Here is a 21,911-nt window from a genome sequence, read left to right as displayed (position 1 = left end):
CGTTCTTGAGCCCAAAAGGTAATTTGCAATAAGAAAATGTCCCCCATGGACAAATGAAAGCCGTTTTTGGTTGATCAGTAGGTAGAATATTTATTTGGTTGTATCCGGAAAAACTATCCATGAAGGAGAATATTTCAATGCCGGCACAATCATCAATGATTTGATCGATATATGTAGTTGGGTAATTGTCTTTTGGACAGCCTCGATTAATATCCCTATAATCGATACATATTCTTATTGTTCCTTGCTTTTTGTTAACGGGAACAATATTCGATACCCAATCCATTAACGGAATTGGATAAATGAAACCTGCTTTAAGTAATTTTTCAACTTCTGCTTTAAAGGCAGCAGCTTTTCACGGGTGGATCTGACGCAAACGTTGTCGGACGGGTTTAGCATCCGGATAAGTTTTGATTTCATGAACAACAATTGCTGGGTCAATTCCTAGCATTTCCTCATATGACTAGGAAAACACATCGTGGAATTATTAAATAGGGCCTTATATGTTTGAATTTCATCTTCCGTACAAGAGGCACCTATATGAATGTTTTCAACAATTCCAGGGTTAACCGAAATATCAATAGGAATAGTTTGAGAAATGTTTCCCAAATTTAACTCAGAATCAGGATTTTTCATTGGATTCTGAGGTTCCTTGACATAATCAGTCATAAAAATAGATGAAAAATCATTTTCAAAGCGATCAATCTCAGGTAAAAACGAAGATCTATGATGAAGATCTTCCCATGGTAAATCATCAACACACAGGATTTCACGAATTTGCTCATCCGTGTCAACAAGTTCAGAAAATGTTGTTGAATCTGAGTTTGATGTTGAAATTGATTCTTCATGGACCACATTCATTAAGTCAATTTCGATTGAAGAAGGGTCAGAAAACGACTGCACGGCCTGATACGCAATTTCATATGGACTCAAAGGCATAGCATCACCAAATGAATCTATCTCAAATTTGGAAGGTACGATCCAAGGATCATCATAAACAATAGTGTCTGATGAAATCATATGAATGGTTGTCGTAGAAGGTGATGCGTTGATAGGAGGAAAAGGAAAAGTTCCTAGTAAACCAGAATCTTTAACTAGTCCTACTCCAACATCCTTATAAGGGATAGTTGTTTTGTCGACATGCTGGATACTTTCAGAAGAGGCTGGGTCGGATGAAAAGTAAGTTAGCTGTTCTATAGTTACGATCTTTCCATTATGAGGGAACTTTATAGTCTGAAAGACCGATGAAACAATAGCTATCATAGCGTAAGACCAACTACAACCCAAGAGAAGGTTGTAATCTAGAGGGGCATCAACTACCTCCACATCTAGATTAACAGTTTTTCCTTCTACCCCTATAGGTAAATCCTATAGAATGCCAAAAGGATGGAACCCACGGCCATCAAAGGCCTTTAGAATCATCGGGGATTGATTAAATGTAGGAGAACCAAGCGATCTCCAACACTAGATCGACATAATACAAGTTGAGGCTCCCTCATCAATCACAGTCCTATAGCAAGGTCTGTTTTTGACTAACACTGGAATCTGGAAAGCCATTTGATGAGGTAAGCGAGGTGTACTATTTTCTAGGTCAAAAATTATAAGGTTCGAGTCCTGAATGTCAACAGCTCCTATAGCCGACAATAGCAATTTACGCTGTGCTGGACATGATTGGAGCACCTCCAAAGCTAACATTGTTGAAGGTGAAATAGCCAAATCTTCAACAATGTTATAGTTCTGAGCCACTCTCGCATGTGGATTGAAAGCGGACTTTCGAAGTATACCCTTGGCAGGCGGTTTAATTACTAATTCTGGGTTAGGTTTCTCGATCTGTAGTGGCTCGGAACCGGGAGTTGAAGTTAATGGGTTCAAATTAGAAGATTATGCTTCCTTACCACCAACAGGACTTTTACTTCCATAATCTTGCGATCGAGTCGCAACCCTAACATGGGACATCATCATTATGGGTTCTTCGGAGGCATTTGAGGAAGAACCTATCATCTTACTGTCTTGACTAGGAAAAGGATCCTTCGAAACAGTAGGCGTTTGAGAACCTTTTACGATTTTCGCAACCTCAACGCGATGAGGGCAGTCTCTTATAAAATGCTCTTTGTCACAAATGAGACAAGGATAACGAGGTTTGCGTTTTTCATCAGTAGATTCCTTTTTTTCTGGTTTCTCTTTCGAATTTTTATCCATTTTATTCTTCTTCTTCCCTTTATTTTTACCGCCGGATTTTGATTTGGCTGTAGATGACTCTACAACATGAATATCGATAGAAATTTCCGCGGAAGAATCTCCTGTTGGGGAATCTGGTAAAGTTATGATAGGAGAAGAATTCTTGGAAGATTTCTTCTCCTTTTAGTATTAATTGTACCAATCATACCATCAGCGGCATGAGACCCTGAAGGAGCTGCAGTTATTTGATTTTGTTTAGGAAGGTCAGGGATTTTCTCGTGTAACATACCTGATAGCATATAAACTAAGTCAAGGTACTGAGCTTGAGCAATTACTTGCTCTTCAGTAATGACTCCTGCCTTAGCTACATCCTCAGTGATTTTTGGTAATAAAGATTTGACAAACCATTCGGCTAAGATTTGATCCGAGATAAAAACTTTCACTAAACGCCGTCGACGTCTCCATTCATGAATGTGATCTGAAATGGAAGTGGACGTTGACTGTTTTACTGAAGTTAATAACTCCGTGCCATTGTCATATCTGACTGGAAACTGAAAATGAGTTAAAAACGAAGTAGCTAACTGACTAAAGTTATAAAAAGTGGCTTGCAGTAACTCAATGTACCACTTGACCGCAAGACTAATTAGAGTGCGTTGAAAAAGCCGTAAACGGATTGAATCATCTGAAATGGAGTTAGACGCACACCAGAGGTGATAAGTCATCACATGGTTCGACGGATCCTCTCCTGATTTGCCTTCAAACTTAGGAATATCACTAGGCAACTTATTCGGCATTGGCGGCCAAAACGGAAGATAGTTAATTGGATCATTCGTAAGGCGCGACAAGTCAGGCAAGTCCAAAGTTGCAATGAATGGTAACTGACGATTAGGGTCCCTGAAACCCTGGGTCATGAGACCAGCCCCAGGAGGAGGATATCCAGGATAACTAGGAATTGGAATTACATTTGGGATATTATATCCTCCTGGAAAACCAGGATTAACCGGACCATACTAGGGTGTTGATATGTATATCCAGGGTACGGTTGATACTGATAGACTGGCTGCTGCACAGTAGGACCGAATTGGTACTGTCCCTGGTACGGTTGATAAGTAAATTGAGGTTGACTTGTGACAACCGTACTTGGACCAGGTTGTCCTACAGGCATTTGAACCGAGGTCTGAATTGTGGATCCAGACTGAGGTAAAGATGCTTGAGGAGTTGATACAGGAACAGTAGAAACTGGAGCTGTCGATACTCCAGAAGTAGGTGGGGTAGATTGAACAGATGTTGCAGCAATTGCAGCAGTCGTTTGAGGCGGAGTACGAGGCGTACTAGGCCCAAGCTGAGAAACTACAGAAGGTGCAGAAGTTTGAATAGTAGACTGGACAGGTTGCTAGGTTGAACCAAAAACCAAGGGTTGTCCAGATTGAGATGACAACTGCACATTCGGTTGCAAGACCTGTTGTGATTGAGATGGATCCACACTAAGTTCATTCCGGGGTACGGACCCATAGCAGGTTGAGAATATTGAGGACCATAACCAGGTTGAGGGTAGGGTTGATAATTCAAAGGTACATTTACAGTTCCTTGGACAAATGATTGACTGGAAGGTGGTTGGAAACCTTGGGTTGGGTACTGACCTTGAGGTTGATAACCTTGAGGCACGTACTGATACTGGGGTTGACCTTGAGGTACATATTGATACTGAGGTTGACCTTGAGGTACATACTGAGTCTGGGGTTGACCTTGAGGAATGTACTGTCCCATAGGTATGTACTGTCCTTGAGGTTACCGCCCAGGCGGTAATTGGGTACCTTGAGGCTGCCCCCCAGGCGATAATTGAGGACCTTGAGGCTGCCCCCCAGGTGGTAACTGGCCACCTTGAGGTTGCGGATTAGGAATAGTACCTGACATCATAAGAATATCTTCTACACTCAATGGCTTAGTTCTGTTATTACCAGTTAATAACCCTTGTTCAATAGGTTGAGGAGATGCTCCCGAAAATGTACCAGTAAATGACTGATACCCAGAGGGAACAAAAGGACCGCTGTATAAAAAGGTTTCCGGAGATTGAGAAAACATGGACGACTGTCTTGAAATATTTAATGGAGGGTAATAACCCCTAGGTGTGGGATGGAAAGGAATGCGAGGTGGTGAAAAACTTAGTCCCGGGTTTTCCAAAAAATTGGTCAATGAAAGATACCAAGCGTCCCTCCTAGGTGGATTGTAAAAGATCGATTCATGCTCCCTAAGTTCTAGAGCTGGTTGATTTTCAGGGATAGGGATACCTTCTTCCGGAGTAACAAGTTCTTCAATAGCAATAAGTCCAGAAGGAAGATTTTGGGTAATGACTCTTTCTACCCTGGCTGAACTAGGACCACTGGAAGTTGGAGAGGCAAATCCTGATGTTGGAGTAGTAGCAGGTTCAGTTTCAGGTTCAGATATTTCAGGTTCCTCAGCTGAATCACTAGTAGATGAAAAACTACCAGTAACTTCGGAAAATGAAATAGATTGTGGATTATAATCTGCTACTAGAGCTTGATAATCAGGATGTACCACTAAAGAAGACTCTCCTTCTTCAGGTGACCCAACTCTACTGCCACTGGGAGTTACAAAGGCTCGTAGCCCTTCAAACTGGCTCGGTGAAAACTCAGTAGGTTGGCCCCGAAGTCTACGGGACTTCCTCGGTAATTCAGCCACGATTAAATATTTTAACTACTTCACACGTAAACAAAGAAAAATCTCAATGAAAACGACCTAAAATCTCTAAAGAACCAAACAATTTTGAATCACACGCCTAAAGAATCTAGGAGGTCAAACCACACACAAACAGTAACTTTCTGTACCGAAAACACTAGTTGGTGATGAAATCCAACGTCGCAGAATTCAATACAGAAATGGCGGTTGGAACAGTTACCCCAGCAACCTGCTTAATGAATAGACTGGCACAAGTTTCTCCACTAAACCGTCTCGAGTGAAGAGAACCCCCTAGAAAATCCAAGTGAATCGAGCCGACGTCTGCTCCAGGTATAGTGGGATCTTCCCTCCACCGTCACCTTAGGAAAGAATCCTATAGAATATGGTCACCATGGTTACCAACGGAAAAAAATATACCTGGGGGAATAGTCTACGATCCGATACACACGCAAGGGCAGAGTAACAAGCTCAATCCCCTTGAAGGCTCCTTGACATAATCCAAGGTTTACCAACAAGTGGCCCAGGCTCCTCGACAATGGTCAATCCGAGGTTTACCATTTTTAATACGTGAATATATTCTATCGTTCCCAATGAGGAAGGATTGATTCCCACGTTGGTTCAGATATGATCTCGTGCTTCTCCTTTAAGAGGAGCTTTCCCAGAGCATAGATGTAACAATTGGAATTTATCTCCTACCGCAAGATACAGCTACTTGTTTGTTTTACTATCTTGGAGAGTTAATTACTCCCTACTCCAAGATACTAGCCTAAGCTATGTTGGTGATAAAGAGCTCTAGAAATAAAAAGATTACTAGATAGATTTTACTTTAAGCATTATTTTTATTGGTTTTTTCTTAAGTCAAAAGGTGTGGAGATGAAACTTATGGTGTGAAGACTCGACTCCAAATCACTAAAAATGCACTTAAGATGAAAAACAATCCTTTTTCTTCAATGAATTTCTAGCTAAGAAAGAGTTGAGAATGAAAATACTTGTAAAAACAAATCTTTCCTTAACAAACAAATCAAAAGAACTTTTTGTCTTTTCCAATACACTCAAAAACGAGACAACTAGTTATGCTCACAAAAATTTCCCCTTCTTTTCAAACACTCAAATACTACAAAAACAAACTTCTTCAAAAGAGATTTTTTTATTTTTATAAAACACTCAAAACTATGGAAAAATCTAATCTTGAGATCTATAATTTCTAAAAAACTATTTGAAGTAGAAGCTTACAAGATTTCTTTTCAAGGATATTTTACTTAGCTATGATGAAACTATGGACTAATTTGTCCAGAATCACAAATCAGTCAAAAAAAACCAATTTTTCTTTTTTTTTTCTAAAAATGAAATCCAAAACTTTCAACACAAGTCCTTTCGAAGTTTCACAAAGAGAAAAACAAGATGGATTCCTCAACAAAGGCATATTTTGCAAAATGGTGAGACTCATAAGAAAGCCAGCAAAAACCAAGGTGATCTGAGGTTTCTAAGGCTTCTAAGCTCTGAGTTACTACAAGACCAAAATGAAAATCAAGCCCGGCAACCAAAACTTCTAGGAATTTCACCTAAAACCCTAATGCCAATGGAATTAACCTAAGAAAAGTTCCTGACAAGTCACGTGCAGATCTGGGCAGAGGCTAAAAACACATAAACAAACCCTAAGCTGACTGAATGAGAAAATTTCAAGTTTTTCAAAATTTTGACAGGGTCCGCAAGCCCCCAGTTTACCCAGGTGCGGTACCGCTCTGTGTGTAAAGCAAAAGTGTGGGTATGTCCGCACTGTGTTACAAGTAGAGGGTGCGGTCCTCTCCCAAAAGTATGAAAAACAAAAAATAATTCAAGATCTACTAAACCTACCCAATCCCACACACATCAAGCCAAAAACAGAAACAAAGATACAGTTTCTCAAGTCAAAGTAAAAGAAAAGTAAAAATCAAAAATTCAAGTCCCCAGTGGAGTCGCCATTTTGTCAGCCGGATAAGTCGTTCTTGCGGACAAGACTGACCTCCCCGGTATCTAATGATATCTAGCGACAAGCAAACCAAACAAATTCTATCTTTCTCTAAATATGCAATTTATAAGTAAAGGCAAACAAGTGTTTTAGGCCTACCTTGGGTCCAGTGCAAGTTTGTGGAAGCCACGCTCCGTTGATCCAAATGAGCTCCCTTGTAAAGAATCTGCAAACACAAATAAGAACACACATTAAATAGCACCTGAAAAGCCAATATAATAAAGCATATTTATCATGATGATCAAGGAATTCATGAAACAAACTATATAAGACAATTTGTTGAGAAAAATGAATCTGATTGTATTAACTTTAGTCAAAGAAGAACTTTACAACCTTGGTGCCTTGATGCTGTACAAGCTCCTCCCAGGGTCCAGCAATAATCTCCTCTACTTTGACAAGTTTCACTCTCTTCCCAATGAAGCCAAAAGGTATGTAATCTCTCCTCTCAAGCTTAACTAGGAAGTTTCAATTCCAACAGCATTTACCCTCAAAAATGTTCAGCTTCTAACCTCCCTAGCAACCAGTCCAATGCCTCGATTTATAGTGCAATGGAGGGAAGTTACTAGGTCCACCTTCAAAGGGATAAAACTCTCCTTCAAAGGGATAAGCTCCTCTCATCAAGGGATTAGCTCCTTTAGTTTTTGGATGCATGAACCACCTAGGAGTGAACCATCCACGTCAAGATTCCTTCTAGAATCGTCCAGAATTAACCACAAGTGAGTTTTTAAGAATAAAATTGCGCCTTTTTTACTTTCACAAGGGTCCGCACCCACTCCTTTAGAGACAGAGCGGGCAACTCCGTAGGTAACATGACCATGGGGTGCGGGACCACAGGTAACAGTAAGAGAAAGTGCGGAACCAGAGCTTTATTGATTTTCAAAGTCTTTCTTTTATTTTCAAAGCTTGACAAGAAGAGCTGAGGTTTGAGACTTGCTAAGGAGGACAGTATGAATGATGATAGACCCATACTGACTGCAAATAGTCATGGTGACAATATTTTGTGTAACAGGTACCATTAATTGTGGAGGTTTTCCCGAGTTCTTGCAGAAGAATGTCTCATTTACTCATGATTTTGGTTAGTTCATACAAATATATCTTTGCACAAGTCTTCTTCATGTCTTCTACAATGTTATAATCCAAAGCGGGTGATGAGCCACATCATTGGGTAACTATATGGACCTTAATACACCTCTAAGCTTACTAAAATCAACTCTTCTCATAATTCCTTACATGTTTTAATTATATTTTGCTTAATGAGATGAGTAAAAGTAAGATGTTATGTCTAGTGGGCTAATGTGCATTGATTACAAGTTTTTGGGAGAAAATCATGGCAATTTTGGCTAATTAAGGTGCAGGAACTCGAATGAGACAAGAAGGAGATATTACAAGAGATGGATCTTCCTCATTAAATCCTCACTCATTCGAATATCCCTCAAATCAAATCACACTAGCTCGGAGTTGCAAGCAGTCGAGTCATGGAGATCATGAGCAGCCGAGCCAGTGGAAGTTAAGAACCAGTTCATATTGAGTTTGGGAGCTAAGCCTCCCTATATTTAAGGAAGTTGTTGGAGAATTCAGTTTTATAAATAAGGAAGCCTAGAGCCTCATTAGGATTCAGATTTTTTATGTAAGAGCACTAGGTATTTTCGAGTCAAAGGATTGTGGAAAAACATTGTTATGAAATTTTTGTTATGATAATGAGAATGAGAATTTCCTTGATCTAGCATTGTGTTGACTCAGGGGGACGAATCTCTTGGGTTAGGGCCCAACCCTAGCAGCAGAGGTTCCTCTTATTGAAATTGTATGCTTAGGTTATTTCATAGATTAATTGTTGAAATGATTTTGGTATTATACCATTGCAAGTAGTAGTGAATTTGATTAGTTTGTTTCCATTTGTGCATAGCTTTAGCAGTAGCTTTAGAGAGATAAAGGAATACCAAAAAGGCTGATATCAGGTGGATTTTGCCTCATTCCTCTCTTTAGGGACCATGGTTTGAGGAAAAACTCCTATTCAGCCCCGAAAAGATAGAATTTTGATTTCTTATGGAATTTAGGGTTTTCTGCTAATTAGACTAGCAGCTTTTCAGTTTTCAAGAATAGGTTTCAGTTATCCTTTCTGATATCTCCAGCTTTGTATTAGATCTCATGGTGTTTCACAATATTCTGGCAGTATTTCCATGCATGAACTAGGCAACTAAATAATGGAATTCTGTTTTCTTATGTTGATTGGAAATCTTTCTTGTTTGACATGATCCATGGGTAAATATTAGTGATGTATGTATTGCAAGAGTTTCAATAGTGTAGGAAGATCTCATGTCAGTAGCCTCATCCTAACCTCATTCATCCATGATCACTCACAACCACTAAGTCCATCAACCAATTCATCATTTCCTAAGAACAACTTTCCAGGTTTGTTGAGCAAATCCAACCATCTCATAAACTTTGGTTTGAGCTCTGAGGAAGTCCTAGCCACTCCCTTGCCTTATTTCTTCCATCATTCACCTTCCCTAAGCCTTATACCACCTTACCAACCCCTCCATGTGCTTTCGTCTGAATCCTGTAGGATCATTAGGAAACCCTGTAGGACAACCTGTAGTGGTGTGTTTTGAGGCCGATTTGAGGAAAATGCATCTAGAAAGTTAGGAGAAGACCCTTGTTTGTCTCCTAAGCCATCTGACCATTCACAACCATCTATAACCCACATGCCATACCACCAAGAAGATTTAGCATTCACATTTTCACAAAAAAAGGACAAAAAGTAAAAAAAATAGTTATTGTGTTCATTCATATGCACAGCAGTAAAGTGTTTGATTATCTCAGATTGCATGCCTAGGATAGTTAGGATTACACACATGTTATCTTAGAATTCTTCTGAAGCAAGATCTCTTCACAAATAGTTAGATGAGTGGTGTGTTTAAAGCATTTATTTCAGTCTTTCATTACTGCAGTAGACAATGTTTCAATTCTCTCAATTAGGGTAAAATTCCCCTTTCTTCATTGGTAATCAAACTTTTTCTAAATCAATAGAAGGTTGGTTTGAGAAACCGTAGTGGTCTATTTCCAGCTCAGCAATGACAAAGAGTGGACCCATTGCATCTGCTTTTGTATACAACACTGTCACCTCCAAGTTTATACAAACGTCGGGTTGATAAAGTAAAGTTGGTAGCCCTAGGAGTTGCAGCATTCTTGATGCAATACTAGTGCTAATCACTTTTTTGGCGTCTTTTCTGGGGAGGTGTCTGAGTAGATGTGATTTATTCTTTCTTTCTTCCATTTCTTATCTCTTTCATTCTGCTATTAGCTTCATTTCTGCAAAATTAACTGTAAGATTGGTTTTCTTTCCTTTCCATTTTGAAAGTAAGATTTCATTTAGCATTTAGTTCCATTCAATTGTTATTTCAATTCTGCAGTTAGTCTTAAATATTGAAAAAGAACAAAATAAAAACACTTCTTTCATTCCTCATAGGAATAGGGATAACGTAGGAAAATTTCTACCAAATACCCCCACCACTTCCAACAGCCAACCTTCCCTCTTCTTCGGTGGCTGTGAATTGAAGGACCCCTTAGACGAGCAACCAGAAATTTTTGAAGAGCCTACAGGGGGAGAAGAAGAAGGATAACCCATTCCAACTGACCTAATGGCCGAAAATAGAAATGACAGAGGATATAGAGAAAGAATTGAGGGTGCTTTTCCTATCATAGAAACCAATGGGGATGCCAAGATGAAAAACATAAGCCCCTCTGCTCTTCCTCACTTCCATGGCCTGACCTCGGAAGATCCAAATACTTTATTATTTGAGTTCGTTGTCATATGTAGAACTTATGATTACACCACTAATGATTAGATTTTGAAATTATTCCCATCCACTCTCAAGGATGCAGCTCTGCACTAGTTCATAGGTTTACCTGGGGATAACATCACCACTTGGGCTCAGATGCAGCAAGCATTCAATAAAATGTACCAGGACTATTGTAGGTCCAAAGACACTAAAGAGGAAATTTTTAGAATGATCTTAGGGCATGATGAGTCCTTAGAAGATTATGAGGAAATATTCCAGCTTAGCTACAAAATGGCTAGGTGCACACTTGATCCTGAGTCACTAAAGCTAGTCCTACTCATGGGGGTTAGGGAAGATCTTCTAGATACCCTAAACTTGCTAGTAGAAGGGGACATCTACCAGATACCCTATGAAGATATCAATACTATCTTTAAGAAACATTCTAGGGCGGCTAGGAAAAAGGGTAGGGGTAGTCAACTAATGGCTAGCTCATCCTCTTCCAACACATCCATAAAATGTGAAATTGGAAATATACTAGAAGATTTCAAGAGTGAAATGCTGCAAACCCTTTCTCTACAGATGGACACTATGCACATCAAGAGAAAGCGGCAGGAGGTAGAGAGACAATTAGCCATCTTCTTCCCCAGGTGCACAAGGAGGCACCCTAGGAATGAATGTCCATTAAACCTTATAGAAATTTGTTCGGTCTGTGAAGAAAACCACTCCACAGACAAGTGCCCTACTCTACCTGGACTAAAAGTTGTGTATAAGGGAAATTAAGGGGTCAATGAACAACTCTGCTACATAAATCAAAGGAGGCCTCACGGGCCTCGACCGTACCAACAGAGCATGCACGGGTCATCTTATGCATATTACAACCCTAACCAAAACACATACATTCCCTCTTGGGGGCCCCCTACTCATCCCTCCTGGTCTACACCTTCTCCTTGGTATTTTTCACCTCAGTACCATTCCCATCTGACCAACCAGCCATTTCAGCCATATACTCCTCCACAGCCTCAGTGGAATGCACCACCCCAGGGGTGGAGGCCCCCATACAACAATGCTCCAACTTTATTGCCTTCACCTCTTACTCAACCACATCTTTTACACCCTACTCCACCTAAACAACCTCAGATGCCTGCCCAACCAAATTCGAACCCAAAAAATAGACAGGCACAACAAGTATACAGTGGAGAGACATCCTACCCTACTTATGCTGTGGAAATTCAAGAAATCAACATGTGGTCTAGGAGAGTACTCCCGGACATCCAATCTCCATCTCCACCTGTTAGAGTCGGTCTGGTCATCCCTCCATCAGAGATCAAAACTCTTATTGCATTTCATGTTTAGGTGTCCCATCTCGCTTGATTAGTTGCATTCCATTAGGAGCATGCCATAAATCTATTGGAAGGGATTTTGCCGTTCATCCCCCTCATGCTTTACACTGTTGGCTCAGGTCTGTTTATCAAAATCAAGTCTTAAAAGTCATTTGCAATCCTGTTTCAGTTTCTAGGTCATAACAGTCATTTTAGTCATTAGGTCCAGGGTTAGTCAAGCTGTGTTTTCACAAGGTCTAATAAAGCCAGCAGGTCAGAGGGAAGTTCTTGATAAGTTGTTATTTCAAAGATTTTTATCGTCATATGGATGGATTATGACTTTTCTTCAAAACTCTGTTTTGAAGACAAGTCGACATTTCGTTTTTTCTAATAATTTTCCAAAATTTTCAGTTCTTGAATTCCTCAGGCGCAGCCCTAGTCTCCTTTGCCAAATCCCATGTCAACTATCCCTGCAAAAATTGCCAAGAAATTCATCATTTCAACCAAAAAATCAAGGAGGAAACAAAAAGTCAGAGTTTTATTAATTGTGAAAAAGTGTCAATTGCAAAACATTACAAAAATGGTTTTTGGAGAACCAAAAATCAAATTGATGTCTTTATAAATGTTTTTCCATGAGGATGAATGTCATTCTGCATGCCAAGGTAGAGGAAAATCATTTCAAAGCGAATTGAGTGAGCAAGTGTGTGTTTTGGGGCGAAAGAGCTTGCAGCTAGCCGGCGCGGCGCACTGGAAGCGCGCGGCGCACTTGGAGTTTCCACCCAGTGTTATTTTGAATGGGCACAGCGCATAGGGAGCGCGCGGCGCACTGGGCTCTTGGCGTGGTGCATATAGTCCAAAGCCCGATATTGCATGAAACTTCACCAAATTCTCATTCCTTGCGTGGATTTTCCAGGTAGACCTTTCTTATTGATGTTGCATCAACTTTTATGATAAGAGATGGTGGTGTAGGGGTGATAAAGGTTGAAACAACAATTCAAACCCTCTTTCTATAAACACAAAAAAAAATTCTGCCAGGGTTTCAAAACTCACAATTTTTCCACCAAAATCATTTCTCCTTCCCCTTGTTCCCTTATCTTCACCAATCCCTAATTCCCTATCACCTAAATTCATTACTCCCTTCTCCTACATACTCTATCCCAAATCCTCCAACCTCACACCTCAAAACCTATACAATAATCCTAAACCCTAAACCCTATTCCCATACATCAATCCCTCAAACCCTCTCCCATATTTCCCTATTAAATTTCTCCCAATAATTCCCATTCCTCACTATTGTTTCCCCTTCCTAACAATCCCTAACAGTCCCTGTTGCATTTTTTTTTCCCTTGGTGGCAGAATTTGAATACAACACCAAAAATAACAGTCCAAGTACAGTTTATATACAGCAGCATCTTGTCTTCAAGGTATTTTGTACAGCAGTCATGGCATCTGAGCATTCATCGGACTATGAGGTAGAAACCCAAAGTGACTCTCCCTTGGAAGAACAGGCACCCCGGAGGCCTCATAAAAGTGGCAGACATGTTAGGGAAGAACTGACCACCCTTACAGAATTGCAGGCCTGCCCTCTTGCTATGCAGTGTTTTCAGCATCAGTCATGCTATGAGTTTTGTCAAAAGGTGGCTAGTGTCCAATTTCATCATGAGCTGGCTTGTATTTTTATGTTGCACTTGCACAGAGATCAAGCTATCTTGGCTGGTGTCACCTTCACACTGACACCCGAATCTGTCTCATTAGCAACCGGTATACCAAACATTGGTGAACCATGGCACAAGAAACAAAAGATTGACCGACAGCATTATGAGCCATACATTAAAACCAATTTCTTGAGGCAGCTTAAGAGAGTGTTCCCATTCCGGTATCTGAAAGATGAATATGCTCCACTAATGAGATTGATCATGAAATATTTCAGCTGTGAAGGACAGTTCTCTCGTCTTTATGCTTATCACATTAGGTTGCTCATGCATTTCACCAGGATATGGATGATGAACTATCTGTATTTCATTTTCCGGAACATAGAGAGGATGACCACCTTTATACAGCGTAAAACCCCTCAGCAGCAACTTAACAGTGTATATCATTTTGCTCTTATTAAGATTTTGGTGGTTCATCAGCTTGGATTGCAGGGCATCACTTGGGATGATTTCATCTCCCGTGACTTCTTCAGAGCTTCACGAGGAGTATCAGAGGTAAAGCATGAAGGTGAACCTTCTCATCAGTATGAGTGCCATGAGACTACTAGTGTGCCAGTTTTCATCACATATCAGAGAGGCACCAGACATTTGTTTGCAGCGGCAAAGCGAGTGTTATCTCCACCTGGGGTGGAAGGGGCCTCGCTTCCTCCATTAGAATCACAGGTACAGGACAAAGGCAAGAGGCCAATGCAAGATTAGGGGCCTTCAGGTGAGCCATCAGGTGAACGAGAGACCGAATTCATTCTCATTCATGATGATGATGTAGATACGGGTCCACAAAGCGCCAAACTTAGAGAGATCATCCAAGAGCAGCAAACAGAGATCGAAGCCTTATATCTTGACTTGGAGAGGGCTAAGTGGACCATGAAGTACTTGGAGCAGAGGAACAAACAACTTGAAGATCAGCAGGCAATCGTGGAGCTACAAAACATTCGTGAGCATCGCCAGGCTGCACAAAGGAGGAGAGTTGAGTTCACGTCATTGGAGCAAGAGATTAATGAGGATCGGGAGGCCAATCTCGAGAGAGTTAACATGCACTTAGAGAGGCTGCTGGACAAGGCTAATAAGGACCATGCATTGCTGAGACACATGGCTTTCCACTACATGGCACGAAACAAGGTGTGCAAGGCCCGAATCAAGAATTTGAAGGCGAAATTGAGGAAGGCAATCAAGAAGCAAAAGAGGCAAAGAGAGCTCGATCGTCTTCAGATATTGGCCGAAGCCTCATTAGCCTAGCATAGCACTTGATAAGGAAGCTCCAGCCCAAATTTCAAGAAATTTGGGGCATTTTTGGTATTTTTGGAAATTTTTGTACAAAAAACAGGGTTTTTCTCCCTGTGTACCGCGCCACGTGGCGCGCACTTACGATAGGAGGGTCCAAATGCAAAAAAGTTTATATTTTTGGATTTTTCATGAAAAATCATGACTATTGGTGCATGGCCAAGAAGTTTGGGCAAGTTTTGAGTCCTCAGGAGGTCAAAAACACCCTAAAAATGACCTATATGCCCCTAATTTCACACACAGGAAGCAGTCTTGGGAGATTGAAGTTTTGAAGGGGCAAATGGGCACCAAATTCAGAAATTCCACTTGGGTTGGAAATTAGACAGGTAGGGCTTTCCAAAAAGCACACTTGGGCTTAATTTGGACTTCAGAAAGTGCCTTAAATTCAGCATCAAAGTGCCGCGATGTATACAGGAATTGGCGCGGCGCACAGAGGTTTTTTGACCAATTTTTCACCTTCTAGGTCAGAAATTCGGCCAGTTTGACTAGTTTCACTTTGTGATGTTATTTTTGACCTATCTTGATGTAATTGAGTGAACATGATGTAATTTTGGCACTTATTTACTTGTTCTAGAGGATTCATTCTCTAAAAGGTGAAAATTTAATCAATGAATCAGTTTCCTACCTTATAGAGGCAAGTTGTTTTGACTGCCTAGATTTTAGTGCTTTGTTTAGAATTGGTTGAAACAACTCCTAGAATGATGAGCTCGACCCCTAGAGGCAATGGAATAGGTTGGCTTGCCTATATTATGTAATTTCTAAGTCATTTTCAGGGTTGGACTCTTGGGAAAATTTGAGCACTCTATTGTACATTCACTTCTGCATTTTTGGCTAAGGAAAGACTAGGGTTTTGCAACATTGTTTGGGATCCATGTGGCTCTATGTTTTGATGGTGTGCTTCTCTAAGTAATTGTAAGTTCATTAGTGTTATGTGTATCATTTTCTTGCTTCTTCTTCTGAATTTGAAACAAATGAGTGATTAAGGTGGAATCCATAACTGTTATGCTCTGCCTTTGAATTTGTTTAAATTTCCATGTTTTCATTTGTTTAAGGAGAATTCTTGAGACTTTCTTGCTCTCCTTAGCTCTTCACCAGTCTGATCTATCCATCTCACTTGCTTTAAAGCATCAAAACGATTGCGTTCCTTGCCCCAATCGGACCTCTACAGAAACTGTGCCTCATCCCCAAGCCCAAATTTGCCTTTCCCATTTTTTCAACAAAACCCTTTAAAAACCAAATCAAATCCCTGCACTTAATACCTAGCCTAAGATCAGTTGCAAATTTATTCATCTCGAGCCTCATTGATTACCTTTTGCTGAGATTGACCCAGAGAGAGCCCTCTCCTATCCTCATAGGGCTAGCTACGAGGATGAGCGTGGTTTGATGTGGACCTAGAACCTTGTCTTTTTAGCCTGAGACAAATCTAGGCTATAACACCACCAAGGGAGAGTGAGGAGGAAAGAGAGGAAAGTATACCTAGAGTGAATCCACCACCCTTTCCTGAAATAATAACTCATCTAGTCCAGCCTACCCCAGAAGAGAATGAACTTCTGGGTGAACTGAAAAATCTATGTGTCAAAATTCTACTTCTCCAAGCCATTAAGGATGTACCTATTTACAAAAAACTGATTAAAGAGAAGTGTTTCAAACATTCAGGGAGGCAAAAAATAGACACCCCTACCATTATTATCATTGGACAACTGTCTAACTTAATGTTGGGGCAGGTAATTTGCCCAAAGTATTTAGACCCTGGAAGCCCTGTAGTAGATGTGCACATCAATGGAACCATTGTCCCACACACCTTGATTGATCTTGGGGCTGCCATTAATGTAATGAATAAGGACACCATGCTCAAGCTAAATCTCCAGGGTTCATTAAGAAAGACCACAACAGTCTTGCAGCTTGCAGACTGTTCCACAGTGGCCCCTGAGGGGATCGTTGAGGATGTGATGGTCTCCATTAACTCCTGGGAGTACCCTTCCAACTGCCTAGTTCTCTAGACTAAGGCCAAGCTTAATGGTTATCATCTCATACTTGGGAGGCCTTGGTTAGCCACTTCTAATTCCTATATCAGCTGTAGGGCTGGAAACATGCCTATCAAAAATGGTCATCTATCCAAGCAGTTCATATTTTACCCTCCAGCTCAGCCATATTTAGAACATGATTTACCTTTATGGCTAGAAGAGAAGGAAGAAGATGAAGTTTACTCAACCCAACTCTATACGCTTGAAATTGTCATGGGAGGAGGACAGCCCAATGAATATGATTTGATTGAACACATCATGCAATATCCAACTCCCAACACCTTGTCCTTAGAGGGAGTTTTAAAGGAAACCAAGAAAAACCATCAGATTGATCTATGCTTAGCTTATTCAAACCCTACGCGTGTCAAGACAATAGAGTTCGGCCCTGAAAGAACTTTGAAAATCAATCCCTCTCTTTTTGTACACCAAGAAGAAGAATTGTGCAACATGCCAAGGGAACATTTGGATGCCTTTGCTTCGAGTTACAAAGAAATGAATGGATTGCACCCCTAAGTGTGTTCTCACCACATTTATATCAAAGAAGGTTCAAAACCAGTCTGACAACCCCAAAGGAGAATGAATCCAACTCTTAAGGATATAGTGAAAGAATAATTGCAAAAGTTGTTGGATGGAGGATTCATTTACCCTATCTCGGACAATGAGTGGGTTTCTCCTTTGATTTCTGTTCCAAAGAAAAATTGGAAGTGGAGGAATTGTGTTGATTACAGAGAATTAAACAAAGGAACAAAGAAGGACCATTTCCCTCTACCTTTCATTGACAAAGTGTTAAATGACCTGGCAGGGAAAGAGTATTTCTCTTTCTTAGATGGGTTCAGCAGATACAATCAAATCCATATCAACCCAGAGGACCAGGATAAAACCACCTTCACCTGTCCTTGGGGTACTTTCTCTTATAGGGTCCTTCCTTTTGTCCTATGCAATGCCCCTGCCACTTTCTAGAGGGCAGTCCTAAGTATCTTTGCCAAGCTAGTCCATGATGCAGTGGAAATTTATATGGATGACTTTACACCCTATGGGTGTGATTTCCAGGAGGCTCTCTCCAACTTGGGTAAGGTGCTAAACAAATGCATTGAAATGAACCTATCCCTTAGTCCCGAAAAATGTGAGTTCTTGATGACTGCAGGGACTGTTCTAGGTCACTCAATATCCCAAAAAGGACTGCAGGTAGACCCAAATAAGATAGCCATCATCCAAAGGGTCCCAGCTCTACAAAACAGAGAGATGTCATAATTTTTCTAGGATTAGCCGGATACTATAGGAGATTTATAAAATACTTCAGCAAGTTAGCTTCACCCTTATTTGGGTTATTGGCCAAGGACTCCAAATTTGTATGGTCAGAAAGCTATCAAGAAGCCTTGGACAACCTAAAGGACAAGTTGACTACTGCACCTATTCTCCGAGGCCCAAATTGGGCTCTTCCTTTCCATATACATGCTGATGCCTCTCACAAAGCCATAGGAGCAACTCTAGGCTAGCTAGATGACAAGCTACCTTATTCTATTTACTTCATCAGTAAGAATTTTCCAAAAGTCGAGATGAACTACACAGTGACTGAAAAAGAGATCCTAGTTGTTGTGCATTCATTGAATAAATTTAGGCATTACATTACTAGTTACCAGACATTTGTACATACTGACCATGCTACATTAAATACTTGATGAATAAACCTGATGTAAATTCTCGGATTATTAGATGGTTACTTTTATTGCAACAGTTTGATTTAACTATTATTGGTAAACCTGGCAAGGAGAATGTTGTTGCAGATTTTTTTATCTAGATTGACTTTGCCTGCAGGGGAGGAAGGAATGGTTGATGATCAATTACTAGATGAACACTTATTCTCCATTTCAGTTCTCTCTTCATGGTTTGATGACATAGAAAATTACTTGGTGTTTGCACAGTTTCCACCAAATTTGTCCTCCAAGGAAAAGATAAAGATTGTAAGGAAGAGCACCCCATTCACTTGGATTGGGGGTAACCTCTTCAAACTAGGCTCGGATCAAATTTTGAGAAGATGTGTTAGGGAGGAGGAAGTCTTTGACATCTTTCTGACTTGTCATGATGGGCCTTGTGGAGGTCACTTTGTAGCCAAAAGAACAGCATTCAAGGTACTACAAGTTGGTTATTACTGGCCCACTCTTCACCAAGATGTGAGGAGGTATACTAGTCAATGTGATCAGTGCCAAAGAATGGGGAAACCTACCCCAAGGGATGAACTGCCTCTGTAACCTCAAGTGACTTTCGAGCCATTTGACATCCTGGAAAAAGTAGTACATCATTGTGTGCACTGACTATTTAACCAAATGGGTTGAAGCCAAGGCCATCAAAGCATCAACAAAAGAAAAAGTGGTTGAATTCTTAAGGTAAAATGTATTTTATAAGTTTGGGTACCCTAGAGAATTGGTCACTGATCAAGGCAATGAATTTACATCTCACATGATTGAAAATTTGTTAAGCCAGCACAAGGTCAAGCACAGAACATCCACTTCTTACCAACCACAAGCTAATGGGTAAGTGAAGGTAACCAATAGATCACTGGAAGGAATTCTGACCAAGGTGATTAGCAGTGGTAGAAAGGAGTGGGCAGATAGATTAGTTAAGGCCACTTGGGCCTACAATACCACCTGGAATACCACCATTGGATTCACTCCTTATGAGTTGGTCTATGGGAAGAAATCCCTGTTGTCCATTGAATTTGAATACAACACCTTAAGAATGGCAACACAATTGGATCTAGATCTCACCAAGGCACAACAAGAAAGATTGCTCCAACTGAATGGGTTAGATGAATTTAGGATGCAGGCCCTCTTGCACATAGAGGTGACTCAAGTTCAAAGGAAAATTTGGCATGACAAGAATATAAAGGACAAGCAGTTTCAAGAAGGTGATTGGGCTTTGTTGTATGATTCCAGGTACAAGGATTTTAAAGGCAAGTTAAGGACTAGATGGTTAGGGCCTTATGTCATAGAAAAATGTCATGATAATGGTTTAGTACAGATAAGAACCACTGATGCAAAGGTTATCCCTTTACTCGTCAATGGGTATAGATTAAAGGTCTACAAGAAGCCCTTGTCGAAGCAAGAATTCATCAGTGGCATCAGCAAGACAGTCATGGTGGTGGAGCAAGTCTCAGCCTCCACCCATCAAGTCCCTAAAAACAAAAAAAACAAAACAAAACAAAAAAACAACAACAACAACAACAAAATTAATTAAATAAATAAAGTGACTCAGGTGAAAACCTCCATGAGGCACCTGAGCCCCACTGTTGGGTTGAAAACCTCTTGAGGCAGCCCAATGGTGTTGAAAAAAAAAAAAAAATATATATATATATATATATATATATATGTGTGTGTGTATATATATATGTGGTGTGAAAACCTCTTTTGCGGAACCCAGGGCAGGAAACTAGGATGAAAACCTCCTTGGAGGTAGACTAGTTGTTTTCTAAAAAAAGAGAAAAAAAAATGAAAAAAAAAAGGTAAAAAAAAATTGGAAATGTTGTTTGCAGGTCAAAAAAAGAGAATAAGCTCAACTTGAGAGGAACAGAAGGGCCTACAAAATCCATATTTCAATCCCTCCATCTCATATTCTTCATTATTTCATCCATTCTTCCATTCATGAACTCCTCCAGCTCAGTTTACACAGGCTCTGTGTTTTCTACAGGATTCCCTGTAAACCTACAAGAGTTTCTTGTAGGAATTACAGTGGCCTTGAAATACCAAGAAAAGTGATCTTAGAGAAAGGGGATGACAAGCTTGTGCCTGAACACATCATCTCCATGCCTCCCATCACCATATTACCCCTGCATCCATCCAATAAGTCAATTCAAAAAAATAAAAATATATATACAGTTTTCAAAAAGAAAAAGAAAAAAACAAATAGAAGAGGAAGAGAAGGAGGATAGAGGGACAATACTGAAGACCACAAATCTCACCTACCATTCACTACAACCCTTCTCTATTCATTTCAACAACCCTCATGCTCCAAAAGTGAGAAAAAGTATGAAAATTTAGGGGAGAGGCAGCTACATGACATCCTGTACGTTTCCTGTAGGAGATCGTATAGCAGCCTATCCCACAAAGGAAACTTCTTAGGGTTGCATCCATCTTCAGCAAAAAGATTCCAAGGTTGAGGAACCTCCTCCAAAGCTTCTCAGCAGCAACAATATCACCACATCACTCTCCAGCACCTTCACATCAAAAGAAACAAGCATCAAAAGAGGCCAATACAAAGAAGGATATGCAGCAAATACACAGCACGGGAAATCATTCTCCAGCATGCATCATCATCAAAGCATCTTACCCACAGGTATGTCATCTTACTCATGCTCTCTCGTTAGTACGATATGATAAAAACTATAGGATTATGTAAGAGTTGGTTTTATAAGCAAAGGTGGCTAGTTAACTTCACCACCTTTGGCCAGTCAACGAGGAGAAAATAGTCAACCACTCCACACGTGGAAGCAGTCAAATCAGAAGAAAAAGGAGATAAGGCCAAAAATGGTTAAGTTACAGAGGAACGAAGTGGGAAATGATTACGAGGTAGGAATGATGGACTGATAGTGGGACCAACAGTCCAAAAGGAGGTGTGCATACTTAGACAACCAGCACACCATCCCACGCGATCATCCATATAAGGAAATAAAACATTGATTACCATGCAAAGAGAGCATTAGCAATCTCGAGAATTCATCGAAAAGAGGTTGCTCTCGACCTTCCTGAAGCAACACCTACAGGAGGTAGTTAACATTTTCCAGTGCAGAGACCTACAGGATCCTACAGGAAAACCTAATAATACAGAGCAATCAATCTATAGGATTATCAGTGGGAACTAAACAGAGGAGAAGTCAAAGGTTGTCCTCAACAAAATGAAACAAGTAAGGTAGGAGCTAT

The sequence above is a fragment of the Pinus tabuliformis genome, chromosome 9 (assembly GCF_031772625.1).
Source record: "Pinus tabuliformis cultivar Carrire ecotype Pingquan chromosome 9, CPIR1, whole genome shotgun sequence".
In the NCBI taxonomy this organism is placed as follows: Eukaryota; Viridiplantae; Streptophyta; class Pinopsida; order Pinales; family Pinaceae; genus Pinus; species Pinus tabuliformis.
The sequence above is the reverse complement of the archived record's forward strand: the minus strand, read 5'-3'. Positions refer to the sequence as shown.